Raw genomic sequence first — 16,317 nt, forward strand, 5'->3', positions numbered from 1 at the left:
ATATCTACCATCTTCTTGTATTTACTGTTGCTTTCCTGCAATCTACCTTGACATCTTCTTGTAGTCTCTACATTTGTTGTACAAACTCTTTAGCTTTTGCACTTCTTGTCTCCTGTTTACCCAAATTTTTGAGCTCATACACACCTCTTGGATTCGTTCCAAAAAAAATCTGAAATGGACTCATTCTGGTACTTTGGTTTGGAGTGTCATTATAAGCAAACTCAGCCTGAGCTAGTGCTAAATCCCACTGCTTATGATTTTGATACACTAAACTTCTCAATATGTTTCCCAAGCTTTTGTTTACTACTTTGGTCTGTCCATCTGTTTGTGGATGGTATGCTGAATTGAAACTGAGGTTAGCTCCTAATTTCTTCCAAAGGGTTCTCCAAAAATTCCCTACGAACTTTGTATCCCTATCGGACACAATACTTACAGGTAATCCATGTAATCTTACGATTTCTGAAAAGAATAGATTAGCTATGTGTGTTGTGTCACTAGTTTTCTTACAAGTAATGAAATGTGTCATCTTGGAAAATGTATCTACCACAACATAAATGGAATCATTCGCTCTTTGAGTTTTTGGTAACCCCAAAATAAAGTCCATACTAACTGCATCCCATGGTCGGTCTGGTATTGGTAATGGAAGATACAATCCTGTGTTCTAACTTCTCCCCTTTGCATGCTGACATATCCTGCATTTCTCAACAAATCTCTTAACATCAGTTTGCATTTTTGGCCAATAATAAAAACCATTCACCTGAGCAAAGGTTTTATCTTGTCTAAAGTGACTAGATAATCCTCCACCATGTTTTTCCTTTATTATGTTTTCCCCCATAGAACATTTGGGAATACACAACTTGTTGCCTTTAAACATTAAGCCTCCTTGGATGAGATAGTCTAACCACTAGCTTCTGTTATGAACTATAGGATTTTCCACTATTGTATAGATATCTTTGAAATCTGTATCATCTTTGTACATTTCAATCATTTCTTCAAATCCTACAAAACCAACTTTGAATTCTTGTACAATAAAACTGACCCTGCTCAATGAATCAATGAATTTATTCAACTTACCACTTGTGTTCTTTATCACAAAAGTAAAACTCTGCAAAAATTCAACCCACTTGGCATGCTTGTGGTTCAACTTCGGCTAGTTGTTTATGAACTGTAATGCATGATTGTCATAATACAATCTAAACTCTTTCAGCAACAAATAATGTCTCCATTTTTTCAAGGCTTGTACAATAGCGTAAAACTCTTTATCATAAGAAGAATACTTCTTCTTTTCTTCATTCAAGTTCTCACTGAAGTACGCTATCAATATTTTTTCCCGACTCAGAACTGTGCCAACTACAACTCCACTAGCATCTGTTTCAACTTGAAATACCTTTTCAAAATCAGGCAAAGCTAAAATCGGTTCTTTTGTGATTTTCCTCTTCAGCAATTTAAAATTCCTATTTGCTGCTTCTGTCCACTTGAATGGCTGATTTATCTCCTTAATTGTTTCAAGAATTGGTGCACAAATTTGACTAAAACCTCTAATAAACTTTCTGTAAAAACGTGCAAGACCATGGAAGCTTCTTACCTCAAATATATTTCTGGGAATAGGCTAGTTCCAAATTGCTTGGACTTTCTCTAGATCCATTTTCAATCCTTCTTTAGAAACTACAAATCCAAAATAAATCAATTCTTCCTTCATAAAACTAAATTTCTTCAGATTTATCAGTAGTTTCTCTTTCTGTAGAGTTCTTGAAACCAATTTAAGATGCTCTAGATGTTATTCCTTAATTTTAATAAAAACTAGAATATCATCAAGATAAACAATAACAAACTTGCCTGCATATTCCTTCAAGACTTCATTCATCAATCTCGTGAATGTGCTAGGTGCATTAGTGAGTCCAAAAGGCATCACTAACCACTCGTACAACCCACTGTTTGTTTTAAATGTAGTCTTCCATTCATCTCCTTCTCGAATTCTTATTTGATGATATCCACTCTTAATATCTATTTTAGTAAAATACCTTGATTCACTCAAACAATCCATTAAATCATCCATGTGTGGCAAAGGAAACCAATACCTTATTGTGATATTGTTTATGGCTCTGGAATCTGTGCACATATGCCATTCACCTCCTTTCTTTGGAATGAGTATTGTTGGTACAACACATGGATTAAGGCTCTCTCTAATTAGTCCCTTGTCCATCGGTTCTTGCACTTGTCTTCCAACTTCTGCATTCTCTTGAGGAGTTAATCTATATGTTGCTTTATTTGGCAAACTCACTCCTGGTATTAGATCAATATGATATCGGTGGAAATGCATTCAGAAACTCATCCAAAATAATATAAGCAAAATCATTTAACAGAGTTTTGATTTCCTCAAGTAAATCATCTAAGTTTGTGGAAGTTAGAATTACCTTAGGTATCCCTATGATAGCAAAATGCATTTCTTCACCTTTCTCAATCTCTTGCAATAGCTCCTTTCAACTCGTTAGCATAACGTTGTTCGTAGATGATGCTTTGTCAACGTCATCCTTCAATGGAAGCAATGTATGCTTAGTCCCATCCTTCTCCAAAGTATAAGTGTTCTTCCTTCCATCATGAATAGCTTTTTAATCAAACTGCCACGGTCTCCCCAACAATACATGGCATACATCCATGGGCACTACATCACATAATATTACATCCTTATGCATACCAATATGTATTTCAACCTTGCATTGTTTTGTTATAATAATTTGATGTCCTTTCTGCAACCACGACACTTTGTAAGGAGTAGGGTGCACTGTCTATGCTAATCCAAGCTTATCCACCATCTTTGTAGAAACAAGGTTGTGAGTGCTTCCACTATCAATTATTACCTTACAACACTTACCTTTTTATTTGCAGGTAGTTTTGAATAAATTCTTCCTCTGCGCTGGTTCTTCAATCTCTTTCTCTGTCCTAAGCAAAGTCCTTCTCAACATTATGGATTATCCTACTTCAGGGGGTTCTTCCTTCTCCATAAGTCGAGCTGTTTGTGGCCTCACTTTAGGCACATTTGCGTTCCTGTGACTTGCTGATTTATTATGACGACAGTCCCACTACACATGTCCCCATTCTCCACATATGTAGCATCGAACATCTCTTCCTCAACCCCCTCCTCTAGGCGTAAATCTTCCTCTATTAAAATACCCACTCTATAGTGGTCTGCTATTTGAACTGCCTACTTCATGTTGATGTTGTTGTCCCCTTAGTTTGGTAGCTCCTATACCTCTTACCTTGCTTCTTCCTCTATTCCTCAGATTTTGTCTTCTCAATAGCTTCTCCTCTACCTTCAAACTCGCTTGATAGGCATCCTTAATAGTCTTCAGACTTAAGAAGCTAATCTCAGCTTGTATGTCATATATTAAGCCATTGATATATCTGGCTACCTTCTCCATGTCATCTTCTGCATGTCCTGCTCTAATACTTAATCTATAAAATTCTTTTGCGTACTCTTTAACAAAGATTCCTTTTTGTTGTAAATTCTACAACTATTTAAAAAGATTTAACTGATAGTCCTTAGACATAAATTTGGCTTTCATTTTACTTACTGTTTTGTCCAATTGCTTGATCTTAGACTTTCCTTTCCTTGTTCTAGATATCTATAGCTCGTCCCAGCAAATAGTTGCATGTCCCTTCAAGCTGGTGACTGCAAATCTCACCTTCTTCTTGTTGTCAGCCTCCTCTTCATAGTCAAGATATTTGTCTAATGACCTAATCCAATCCATTAGTTTTTCTGCATTGAGTCTCCCTTCATACGTAGGAATTTCCACCTTTGGTTTTCCTCCTACTTTCGCCAACATCTTGATGACTTTGGTAGTTTCATTTTCCTCCTCTTCTTCTTCTTCAGAAGATTCTTCTTTAGCACTGTCATCCCCTTCATCAGGTGTTCTTCTATGAGTAGTCTCAATTGTTTCCATCCTCGTATGCAGACTTCGGATCTCTTTCAGCAGAACTGCATTTGCTTTTAGTCTTCCTCGACCAACACTAGCTCCTCTCCTTGGCGGCATGTTTACAACAATCAACTTTAATCTCTCTGTGCTCACATACCACAAATGACGCAGGAATCAATTGTTTTGAGAAATCTCAACAATCAGCTCCATGTTTCAATCTCCTTTATAGTCCAATCTTCCAAAAACACTACTTTGATTACCTTACAGAAGCCCAACAACCGATCTTTCTTTATATTTGATAGAACCGCTCACGATACACCATAGATCGTAACACATTAGATCTAACGGTCCATATTCTATCGCATAATTGCAAGTCGCAAAGTTTTAGGTTCTCTAGCTTTCCCTTTTGTATTGTTGCGACGCAATGGATCGCAATCACACATCGCAATGTCACACAACCGAGTCTCGATAACACACAAGCCTTCCTGTGATGCGAGATTTCAAGATCGCACATCGCAACTCCTTAAGGTCGCGGTCCAACCGCACTCCACTGTCTGTTTGTGATGTGATATTGCAGTGATCGCATATCACAATTCTTCAACGCTTGAGGTCCACCCCTTGCAAACAAATCTTTTGCGATGTGATGCGGGTGATCCAATGGTCGGCGGAATTTTGCATTTTTGGTTGGACTTTAGATCAACGGCTGAGATCTTTAAATGACTCAAAACTGTTAATAATACAAAGGCCTGCGATTTCTTTTGGACATTAAGTTTTATATCATGAGGCATAAAAACACAAAAACACTTGATTCTGTCCCAAACACAAATAAAGAAAGGTGAACGAGAGTTTCCACAGACTTAATATATAATCATACACGCGACATCATTTATTCATAATAAAAATATGTTTACAAAGTCTTTCATTTGGCTCTATTATGGTGATTAAGACCTTTGTTTCAATTTGGAATCCTCGCTCTAACTTGACTCTCATTTCACTCAATCCTCTCACTCTCTTCCCATTCCAATCCTTCTACATTACATTTTTCTCCTTTTTATCACTTGAATCCCACTCTAACTAGTCAATCTCTATCTTTAAACATTCTAACAACTTAATCTCTATTTTCAAGCTCTATCACACCCTTAAGCTAACAACTGATATTTGAATATAAAATAAGACAATTCCCTAACTTATTACAATAAATGAAATACAACTCATTTCTTGAGAGATACAACCCTCTCAGTAAAAACTTACTTTTGACCACTTGGGTCAGTGAAATTCAACTTGTTTAGCCACAACATATGAAAAAAATTTCACATTGTTGGCTAAGCCCATATACTCTTGCATCACTTTCAAACTTGGCTTGAAGTAGTTGCCAAAATAATAATTAGTTTAGGCAAAAAGTTGATTTCTTCTAAGAAATGGAAGTTCTCTTAGAAGGTGGTTTAAAGACGATCACAAACTAATGTCTATAAAAAGTTGTAAGTCTTCTATTGGGTGGTGGTTTAAGGAAGACCACAATCCAAATCATGCTCATGGAATACTAGTTTGGCTACAACTTTGAATGTAGCTCTAACTAACTTAGTTTTAGGTTTTGGTTTCTTGCTCTAGTTCTAGTGGTGACTCAAACTTGTTTTTTTCCATTTGATCAATAGGTCTTCAAAACTTGAATCCTAACAATCAATCATTTTCCCGTATCAAATACAAGGTGAGAAGCTATCAACATCTCCATTACAAGATGTGTCAATACTCGAAGATGGATTCTATGGTATGACTAATACATATTCTTTGTTTTTTATGACTATTACCAAGACTTTATCCACTCAAGATGAATATTTACTCTTGCAAGGTTCTTATGACAGGAACATCTGTCTCAAGGATTAATATTCTTTTGACAATTGTCATAAGTATGAATGTAAAAACACTCATTCTTCATGTGACCAACTTGATAAGAATATTGAAAATGAGAAATATAATATTGGAATGGAGGAAACAAACATGAAATTTGTTAAAGAAACTTAAGACTTTCGAATTGGATTAGTTTGAAATAACTTGAAATGTGAAATGCCACTTCATTTTATTGTCCAACTCCATATCTGTGCTTGTTGTTGGTGACTTGTTTCCAATGTTTGATCATAGGATTGGGAAGTGAAAATATAACTTTATCTTTATTTGAATATGCATATCATGTGCTAGTTCTTGATAAGAATTTTCTCAAAAGAAAAGAGAAAGTAATTTAGAACAAGGACTAATTTAGCATGATGTTTCTTTTGTTGTAATTATTATTGTCGAAGTTGTCATTCAAGTTGTAGAAATTCAATTTTGTCTTGTGAATTTTGTAAATAGGTTAGAACATATATGAGAGTGGCTTGAAGATTTTGACTTCAGTATTAACAATAAAGAATATCATAATACTCAATAACTCTAGTGCTTTTTTAACTGAAATTATTTTTCAACAATTTCGACTCAACAAGTGTTTTTTTCTCCCAAAATTTAGACTAAACAAATGTAGAGTGCGATTTTATACCAAATATATATCTATGTTTACAATGAAAATTAACTAGTAAACTTACAAATGAATATTTGCAAGGTACAAATATTCTTAACGTTGAATTGAATTAATATTCAAGATTGAATATGCCTTGTATGCTTTTTCTTTTATTATTGACTTGATTAATTTAAATAGATGCCTACATGAATGAAATGGGTTTATTCTTCTAACCTATAATATACTTCATTGTCAAAAACAATATTTCTAGCATCTGTTCTGAAAGATAGCTTTAGGATAAAAGAAAATTCTGGTTTCTTGAAGCTTCATTAGACCTTAGAAAACAAAATTTTCAAATGAAGAAAATATGGTGATGTCAGCTATCGAAGGAATATGAAGAAAATGATACAAAATTTCTCGGAAATAAGGCTTTTCCACTAAATAACACAAATTCTTCAAAGAATGACAAATCTCGAATTAATTGAATATAATTTATTTCCTTACGATTATACTTTCTTCTTATATTGGGTCTCCTTTTCATGCAAGCATGACCCTATTGCGAGGATCAAATTAACTATAATAAAAATATATGTGGACTGTTATGAGCAGCGTCAATGTGCACTGGATTGGAGAATAAGGAATGGCGTGATCATTGACTGTTTTCCTAAGAAATCAACATCTCCAAGCTCTGCGTTTTTAATATCCATTTCTTGATGGAAAAGTAGTAATAAGGTGGATAATATATAGAAGCTCCTTAAACATTAGCATGAGCGACAGGGATATTCTCACACATGAAGGTTGATAAAACAAAGAAATATGTGAAGATACTCTCAACCTCTATATCCCATATCAATGAGAATATCAATCAAATGGAAAATCTGATAACTTACCGCCAAAACTGTTATCATCCAAAATAAAAAAAATTAATAAAAATAATGAAAACTTTACATATTGAAGGCGATTGGTGTTCTAATACGAAACTAATAAACTAGAAAACAAGTTTACAGACCAACAATACTGCATATGTCTGAAAGCTGATGGCTTTGACACCATTTTTAGAAATAGAAAAATAGAGGGCACATTTAGATAAGCATGTGATGCCATTTCTCATTAATACAATATCTTGTAATCATTGGATTTATCTTTCAAGGTATATTGTAATCTCAAAGACGATTCTTGTTCCATATAAAATAAATAAATGATATATATAAATAAAAATAAAAATAAAAAAATTTCAAATTACTTTTAAAAAGAAAACCAAAGAAAGAGAGAATAAAAACTTAAACAATGAAAAAGGAAGATGTCATGAAAAGGATTTCTCTTGGAAAGAAAGAGATATTTGGAGATCATAACTTATTTTTATAAAAAGTACATGTTATTCACTTTTGTTTTACAAGACAAAACTTCTTCAACAAAATATTAATTATATTAGGGGTGAATTAATATCTCTTTAATTTTTCACACAATTGATTAGTTTATTAAATTAAACATTCAATAAAAAATTATTAACATCATATCAAGTGAACAATGCACAAAATATGTAGTTCAACATTATGTACGGGTTAGATACAACAATTTACCAGCAGAGTTGGAAGGAAATGAAAGACTCCCTAATTCCTGTTGGAGTCTTTAACCTCCTTTACAACCAATCACTCTAACACAACTACCACTATTGCTATCTGTGTTGCTACACTCATTTCCCTTCAACTACCACAACCAGCGTCTTTGCTACTACACTCTCCCTACCTCTACTGCTGCTACTATTGCTACCTCTCCTTCTACATCACCTGTTGCCACATGCTATTATTTTGTTCAACAAGAGATAGTCATCACTATCACCATCTACCTCTAGAAACTTGTTTGTCTCTTCAAAAGAAGGCAAACCTGTTTTAGATTATAACCAAGGTCTCATTGTTTTGGAGACACTTCCTCCTAGTCTTCCTATCACAGTGTTGTCAACAAGGTTTCACTGCTTATACTGCCTTCAAGAATACTATTATTCATTATGATGTCACCACCATGTTTACATAAAAGAAACTATTATATCTTTGTCATATATAGAGTCATACTTCCAGGTCATAGTCATACATACATTAAATGCCATGGTTTCTACTATATTTTGTTGTGTGAAGGTTATGATCATATTGTTGCACTTAACCAAACAAATTTATACTGTAACAATGATGGGAGCCATGCTACAATCCATAACCACATCAAGGTTAAGGGTACTATCATTCTTTTGATATTAAGGTCTATATCGAAGGTTCTTCAAGCACTATAATGGTCAATTTACTCTTATTGCTCTTGGTTACACACAATATGCCCATCCTAGCTTCTGGTCAAAAGTTTTAAGAAAATAATAGTGAGTGACCATGATAATTCCCCTGTAATACACCATTCAAAATCATTGCATAAGTAATATCTTACTATCATCAAGTTTGTTAATCAAATCATCCAATCAAGCTTAGAAAATAGTGAGCTGATGTTTCTTGTATGGCTACAAGTTGATATGCGACTCTAACCCTTAGATTTTCCACACAAATATGGTGCTATAGTTAAGAGTTATGAGTTACTTCTATGCTTCCTCAACTCAAAAAATGTCACAGTAGCATGAAAAGATACAAGGATTCTATGCCAGAATTTATGTATGACTTCCAGGTGTAGACTTAAAATTATAAGATGTCAAACCCTAGATGGAAATGTAACTGCATCCAACATTGCATTTGTTGCAATTATCAAGCAAATGATCACCCAATAATATATATTTCAAGGCACCTAACTCTTCTGATATTCACACCTCTCTATCTTTTGTTTTGTTTACAACTCATAATTTGTAGTCAAATGCAAAATTTACACAAAAGGATTGCAACACATTGAGTTTTGGAAATATCATAGTTGAATGCTTGCACATATGGACTCGTGTCTTGCATTCACATGATAAAATATCCAAAAATTATAAGTTATGCACTCAATAGAGTATTTATGTAGGCGTGTGATTCTTGTTATACCAATGCATGCACATAATGCCAATTTAAGGTCCAGACTAGAATGCAACAAACCACGTCAAAGGATAGACACTTTAATTTTTCACTTCACACACACACACGCACACACACACACACACACACACAGACATATAAAGGTTTCTTTACATCACATAATTGGTAAGGTTTTGGTCATGCACATTGCATTGTATATATCCCTTCTCATAACTCCAATAGATGTGCTTGCAAAGGATTATAACTGCCATAAAAAAAAATTAAAAAAATCACTATGATCTAATTGATCAGGAAACCTCTAGCATAGCAATCAAGTACTGAATTTTCATTATAGTTAGAATGGTAATATAGTGCGGTCTCAACGTTGATTGATTTGCAGCCCATAAAACTCAGAGAGGTATGCTCCAGTTCCATCACTACCTATGTAAGGTATCTACATCCTTTGATAACATAAAATAAGCACTAAGAAACCATTAACACAGTCAAACACTGTTTTGGTTTAGCGATGAATTTAGTCCATGGAGAATGTTCACTCCAGCAAAACACTAGTCTAGATCTTCAACAAGCCCCTTTAGAGACCACTTGCAAAATAAAGACAAGCAAACCTACAAACTCCCCCTGTTTTAGTGTGTCTACCAATTGTGTGATAATTCATTTTGAAACATGATTTATCTGCCAGACCTTGATGGTCTTGTCTTACATCCCGGTGAATGTCCTTCCTTATTGATTTTGTGGGGTCCATGTCAAGCTGCTTCTACAATATTGTGCAAAATGGACAAAATTATGGCATAAATAACACTCTACATCTGGTCTCAATAATGAAGAAAAATAGTTGTAATTCCTACTGTCATAGGCATATGGGACCTTGTCTTATCTTCCAAAAAAATGCTTCTAAGGCTTTGATAAAACTCTGTATCAATACTCCTACTATATCCCTTGCAGTTTGTAGCTCTATATCTGTAGTTAGAACATTCATAATAATAACTATAAAATGTGTTTCTATACCTCGGTGTATAGGGTGAAGATTTGTTGAAGGTGTCTCACTCTTGAGAATACCCAAGGCTTTTTTGTTATCCATTTTTGAATTCTCTTTGATGATTTGGAATTCTTAATGCATCATCTTAATTTCTGCAGTTATTGGGCTTCCATCATTCGGTGTTGTTTGATTTGTGTAGGACTTTGACTTTGGGATTCTCTCCATTTTTGGCATGAGGCTTCCTTTCATGAAACTTCTTTTCTTCCTTGAAATGTGATTTCTCTTCATCTTTGGGATGATGTCTCTCTTCATGTGGCTACTCTTCATCATTGGGATGAGGCTTCTCTTCTTCAGCATGTGGCTTTTCATCATTCTTGGAGCATGAGGACTCACCAACATATCGAAGAACTATATTGATAAATGATGATCTCTGGAAATTGATAATGTCATCCAAGACCCATGAACCCTTCAATTTATGTTTCATCTTGTCCAATTATTCTCTCAATGTGACAATTTCTTGCTCACAGATCATGTATTATTATTCCTTCTGCTTCATCTGATTTCTTAAGACATCCTCACTCCTTTTGGCTTCTTCAAGATTCATCTTCAAAGTAGTGATTTGCTTGCCATTTTCTTTATCTTTTTTATTCCACTTTGATTTTTCTTTTTCCTTGAGCTGGCTTTTAAAGGTACTTTCTCTCTTGTTCGATTCTTCTAACATGTTTTTGACGTGCTCCACATCCTTCTTTGCTTCATGAAGTTCTAGATCCTTTTTTGGTGTTTTTTGTTTATTAATTTGATTTTGAATCTAGGTGATTTCAACTAAATGCTATCTCTAGTTATCATAATACCGTGTCTTCTCGGACTTCAAATCTTCAATTTACTTAGAAGCACTATTATACCAACCTTTGACCAAATCCCTATCCCATTCCAATTTACATTTTGTGTCATTGAGGGATTTAATATATACTTCAGGATCAAAAACCATCTTATCTTCAATTGTAGGTTCCATCTATCAAGTCTGAGTGCTACGAATCTGCCTTCAAGTTGTTAAGATTCCATCGAAGGACCAACTCTGATACCAATCGTTGGAAATATTGAGAGGGGGGTGAATCAATATTTCCTTAATTTTTCACAGAATTGGTTAGTTTATTAAGTTAAACATTCATAGCATTAATCAAGAAATAATTATGAAATTCACATCAATTGAAAAATACACAGAATATGTCGCCCAACAAGCTTTGAATTATGTATGGGTTACATTCAACAATTTAGCACCTGAGTTGGAAGGACATACAAGAATCCTTAATGAATGAAGATGTTTGTAGACAATGTCTGCAAGAATCTTCAACCTCTACAATCAATCCCTCTAACACCATTGCTATTGTTTCTATATCTATTGTTGCACTCACTACCCTTACTTCAATTGCCACTGCCATTGTCTCTACTACTACACTCTCCTTGCCTCTATTACTAATATTGCTACCTCTCCTACTGCCACATGTTATTACTATATTAAAAACGAGATAGTCATCACTGTCACAATCTACCTCCAACAACTCATGTGTCTTAGCACAAGGAATAAATAATTGTTTCAAATGATAACCACAGTCTCATTGTTTTGTAGACACTTCCTCTTGGTATTCCTGTCATAGTATTGTCAAAAAGGTTTCACTTCTTATACTACCTTCAAGAGTATTATTATTAATTTTACTGTCACCACAAGGTTTACATAAAAAAATCTATCACATCTTTTTCGTATATCAGGGTCATACTACTAGGTCATAGTCATACATACATAACTGCAAGGGTTGCTACTGTACTATGTTGTTTCAAGGTTATGATCATACTGCTCCACTTAACCAAACAAATTGATACTGTAACAATGATGGGAGCCATGCTACAATCTATAACCACACAAAGTAAAGGGTATTGTCACGCTTATGATGTTAGGGTCTATATCGCGGGTTCTTCGCGCACTATAATGTTCAACTTACTCTTACTGCTCTTACTTTTTTACACAAAATATGCCCATTCTAGATTTTTCTCAACACTTCTACAAAAATAATAATGAATTACCATGATAAAACCCCTACAATACACAATTCAAAATTATTGCATAAGTCATATCTGACTACCATCAAGCTTGTTCATCAAATCATCCAATCAAGCTCAGATAACAATGATTTGGTGTTTCTTGTATGACCAAAATTTTATATACATGTCTAATAAGTGATACATATAAGGGGCTATGAGTTACTTCTTTTATATGATTCCTTTTCTCAATAAATGTCACAGTAGCACAACAAGGTACCATGATTCTATGCCAAAATTTATGCCTAACTTCTAGGTGTAGACTTCAACTTACAAGATGTCAAACACTAGATGGAAATGTAAATGTATCCAACTTTGTCTTTGTTGCAATTATCAAGAAAAGGCTCACCCAATAATACATATTTCAAGGCACCTAACTCTTTCGATATTCACACCTTTTCGTCTTTTGTTTTGTTTACGACTTTGAATTTGTGCTCAAATGCAACATTTTCTCAAAAGGATTGCAACACATTAATTCTTGGAAATATTATAGTTAAATTCTTACATATATGGACCCTTATCTTGCATTCACACAATAAAGTATCCAAAAATTCTAATTAATATATCTATATATATATATATAAGTTTTCTTTCCATCACATAATTTGTAAGGTTCTGGTCGTGCACATTGCATCACATATATCCCTACTGATAACTCGAATAGATGTGCTTGCAAAATATTATAATTACCATTAAAAAAATCACTCAAAGGATATAATTTAATTCATTAGGCACTACAACAAAACAGGCAATTTGCGCCAGATTTAGCACCAGATTCTAGTGCATTTTTTTCTCAATTGGGATGAGCAACCTGGCGCTAAATCTGGCTCTATTGTACAATTTTTAAAGCGTCCTTTTTTGCACCAAATTTTGCATCTTTTTTACGCCAAATTTTCCATCATTTTCTGCATCATATTTTGCACCAAGATTTTCATTTGGTTTTACAACAGGTTTTGCTTCTAGTTTTGTGCCTTTTTTTGCATCTATTTTTGCATCATTTTTTGCTTCCTCTTTTGTGGAATTCTTTGCTTCTATTTTTGTGTCATAATTTGCATCGATTTTTACACCATCTTTGACATCTTATTTAGCGCCTTTTTTTACATCCAATTTGTGCCAATTTTTGCATCTGGTCTTATGCCATCTTTTGCTTCTAATTTTGTACTTATTTTTACATCTATTTTTGTGCCAATTTTTCTGCCTTTTTTTACACCGTCTTTTCCATCCAATTTTGCACCATATGTTGAATCTGATTTAATGCCAAATTTTGCATGCATTTTTGCACCATTTTTTGCATCCACTTTTGCATTTTATTTATCTCCCTTTTTTGCATCCTATTTTGCACCATATTTTGCATTTAATTTTGCATCATTTGTTGCATCCAATTTAGCATCATTTTTAACACCATTTTTTGCATCCAATTTTTCATCCTTTTGAGCATCTAAATTTGCATCCTATGTTGAACCATATATTGCATCCACCTTTGCATCCCATTTTGTGTCTATTGTTACGTTCACTTTTGAGCCATTTTTTCGTCTACTTTTGCATTTGTTTTTGCACCAAGTTTTGAATGATTTGTTGCATCATTTTACATCCAATGTTGCATCTCAATTTGCATCCAAAATTGAGCCATTTTTATGCCCATTTTTGCACCATTTTTTCTTCTTTTGTGTCCAATTTTGCACCATTTTTTATGTCCAAATTTGCATCCTTTTCGGTATCTAGTTTTTCATCCTTTTTGGCTTCCAAATTTGCATCCTTTTTTCTGCCACATTTTGTGTCCACATTTGCATCTCATTTTGCACCTAGATTTTAGTTGGAATTTTCATCTAGTTATGCATCATCTTTGACATCCTTGGTTTCACCATTTTTTAGTCCCATTTTGCATCTTGTTTTGTGTCTTTTCTTACATCCTTTTTGCATCCTGATTTTACACCATTCTTTGCATCCTCATTTTGGTGTCCATTTTTGCATCCTTGTTTGCACCTAATTCGGTATCCTTTCATATGCCCTATTTTGTTCCCTTCTTTGTGTCTAGTGTTGCACCCTTTTTTAATTTTACTTTAAAAACCTTTTTGTGTCATTGTTTGCATATTGTTTTGATGGCTAGTTTAACATCCAATTCTACTCCCAATTTTTCATCCATGGTTAAATCCACTTTTGGCTTCTTGTTTAGAGTTTTACTTTTATTTCCATTTATGACCACCTCTATGGGTTCATTTTACTAAGTTCATTTACATAGTGAAACATATTAAATTTTCTAAATATGGTTAGATGCATGGTTAGATGAAAACAAAACCCTCTCAGTTTATCTCAGAAACCTAGGACAAACCAATTAAGAGAAAGGTTGTTCTAAGGCTTAGGATTCTTAGTAGATCAAGATGTAGAGTATAGATTAAGAAAAAGAGAATGAATTCTTGTGAGTCCTCGCATGCGGGTCTTCTTCGAGTTTTTCGTATAGCCAAGAAGCGCTCCTAGCTAGCTCCAAAGCTTGGTCCTACACATAAGAGAGAGAATAAAGCAACCTTCACAACATAATATCTTAATAATCAAAACTATAAAAAACATATAAATATTATTGAATAAATAAATATAAACCAAAAACCCATGCATACATTAGTTAAATAGAAGAAGTAAAGAATGAATAGAAACATATGGAAGGAAGAAAAACTGATCTATATGAATAAAGGAGTTGGAGGAAAGTTACAACAATCAGATATAATTGCAACATCACCTCCCCCAACTCATAGCTCCAAAACTCTCCCTCTCAAGACAGATCTTAAGAGCGTGACAATACAAAATTCCCATCATTTTTTCAATGGCCAAGCCTCTAATATATAGGAAAGTGGAGGCTATGAAGATTTCCAAAATTCCTCATTAGTTCAATTTGGGAAAAATCTTTTGGGTGAATAATGTTTCCTCATATAAAAAAGAAATTTTCCACTTTTTAGATGCTTTTGTGCTTAGGAAAAAGCTTCCCCATGTTTTATGGCTCTTTCCCACTTTTGTATGCTTTTATTTTTTAGGAAAAAGCTAAAGATGAGGATAAAGAGATTACATTCCACCATATGTTTCGGAAAGTGACCAAGAATGTCAAATTCAAATTCTAGTTTGCTTATGTTTTAGTTTTTTTTTAAATATATATTTAGTTATAGTATTTTTTTTTTTTCTAGAAAAATATATTTAGTTTTTGGTATATTTTTCTATAAGAAAAATTATATTTTGTTTTTATAAAAATGGATTTTAAACATTCCATTCATGCTAAATTTGTGATTTTATGATAGGAGTTTAAATTATATATAGTAAAGTAACTTAATGTCATGTGTCGTGTTGCTGAGATGGGTGTTATACATCTCTTTCTTGCTAAGTTATAGAATGTGCTTGGGTTTTCTTAATGCAATAAAACTAATTATGTTCTTAATGATATCTTGAAATGTTCATCTTGAACCAGGCTAATAAAACAATAAAGTTAAAATAGGTTTTCCTTTGTCCTTTATAGATCTTTGTCCCCATTAATCTTGGTCTTAATAGATTAATTGTCTTGTGGTGGCCTTGAGTGGTCACTTCCATTAGTTGCATGCTTTGTAGTTTTCAGTTAGTGACATTTTTTAGGCTTGATAATATGTTATTTAATTTATCAAAATGTGTTATTGTCCATATTATTGTTAAATATTAATATTAAATATTAATATTAAATATGCTGATTTTTAAGCATGTTTTAGCAAAACTTTCCCAAAATGTTTATAGATTGTATTTTATAATGCAATGATTCTTTGCTTGATGAAATTGTTTTGGATATTTTTTTTAATGATTCATTGATTGATGAAATTGTTATGAATAATTTTTTTAGTA

The sequence above is a fragment of the Pinus tabuliformis genome, chromosome 8 (assembly GCF_031772625.1).
Source record: "Pinus tabuliformis cultivar Carrire ecotype Pingquan chromosome 8, CPIR1, whole genome shotgun sequence".
Lineage (NCBI taxonomy): Eukaryota > Viridiplantae > Streptophyta > Pinopsida > Pinales > Pinaceae > Pinus > Pinus tabuliformis.